The following is a 1,508-nucleotide window of genomic DNA, read 5'->3' as shown; positions in this document are numbered from 1 at the left end:
CCCAAAAAAAAAAAAAAAAAAACACGGAACAAATCACAGATCAAAGACGAAGAACGGACGAAAATCTAGAAGCCATAAGTCGAAACAAAACTCAAAATCTAACCAGATTCGCGGCGATTTACACACTCCGAAATCTTCAAAACCACTCCGCTTGAACATGCGGGAGTTTCTCTGTTTGTCCTTTGGGGGAGCTTTTGAGTTTTGAGTTTTGAAGTTCGAATTTTCTACCCCGAGAAAAAGAGAGAGCAAAATCATTTCGCTCCCTGGTTTTATTGTTAATTTGTAATTTGTAATTTATTTATTTATTTTATTTTATGATTCCCCGCCAGCCGTTGGATGTTTGATCGTGGGAGACGATCGAACGGTTCAGAAATATGTTCGGGAAGCATATTTAGAGTAACTCCGGCGGCCCCACCCCCACTTAAACGACAAAAAGTAGTGAGAGGTATGACGTGTCGTGGTCTTGTAAGATCGGAAGCGTGGGATTGACCGTACCTGATCGTCAGCTTGTTCAGTGATCTAACTCGTAAATGGGCCGAAACTGTTCGGCCCACAATGTTCTAGTGACGTGTACCACTGTAATCTTTTTTTTTTATTTTAAATTTTTTAATTTTTAATTTTTTTTAAGGCTTAGGCTTGTTCGAGTTGTTTGAATCATTTATTAATATGTAAACTAATTCAATCTATAAGGTTTTTCATTTATTTGAACTCAACCTAGAATTAGTTCGGTCAAAGCATGTTGCTTATGGCTGCATGACACATGTCCTAGTCTTGCTTGTTCGGGTCGGTTGACAGGGACGTCAACCAATTGAGTGGGGGAGGATGTCACGGTCATGCATGTCCAAGGCGTGTTGTTAATGGCCGCATGACAAATATCCCGGTCTTGCTTGTCCAAGACGTGTTGTCCATGGTTGCATACCCGTTCCAAACCTCTTTTACATGCATTCATCCAAGATAGTTTTTTACAATTCCATATTGGGTCAGTACGAGGGTGTATGACCCGTTCACAAAAACCGTGTCTACACCTGCAAGGGCTAAAATGCCCCAAAATGTACTATGGGAGATATGACTAGTTATCAACTTATTTTTACCCGTTAGTTATGTGCAGTAAGCCGTTGTTGTTACCTTTTGCTTACATTCTCATATAATACAATTTTCAATTTCTCAAATCTTACTTTCAAAACTCTTTTTCGAAATCTCTCTGCCCTTGTTTTCTAAAACTTTCTTCTTGAACCGGAGCCAAAAGCTCGAGTATACGTTGCTTGGTCATAAGTGATGCAAGGATGGATAGGCTGAGTTTTTCGGGTCACTAAATTTTTTTAACCCCAATATTTTCATTTTTATCTAACTTCGTAGTACAGAATATCCGAGAAAAGCTCAACCTATTTATAATAAAAGCAATTATTGAAGATTCTAATTTGATCAAGGACATGACCTTTAAATCTAAAGTATCTACGAGTTCCAATACGATGGAAATCAATCCAAGAAAAACTAAGATATGTCTTACC

General features: G+C 38.3%; 1 protein-coding gene across 1 annotated transcript in view; it reads right to left on the bottom strand.

The window, feature by feature from the left end:
- The window catches only part of LOC111453196 (histone-lysine N-methyltransferase, H3 lysine-9 specific SUVH1-like), a 4,455-nt gene extending 4,209 nt beyond the window's left edge, over positions 1-246 (bottom strand). The window contains exon 1 of the mRNA XM_023094193.1: positions 104-246. The gene's annotated coding sequence lies outside the window, so the exon portion shown is untranslated. The remainder of the gene's footprint in view (positions 1-103) is intronic.
- Positions 247-1,508: the final 1,262 nt, after the last annotated feature.

This window comes from Cucurbita moschata, unplaced genomic scaffold (assembly GCF_002738365.1).
Source record: "Cucurbita moschata cultivar Rifu unplaced genomic scaffold, Cmos_1.0 Cmo_Scf00015, whole genome shotgun sequence".
Taxonomy (NCBI): domain Eukaryota; kingdom Viridiplantae; phylum Streptophyta; class Magnoliopsida; order Cucurbitales; family Cucurbitaceae; genus Cucurbita; species Cucurbita moschata.
This window is presented reverse-complemented; position numbering and strand designations above follow the sequence as displayed.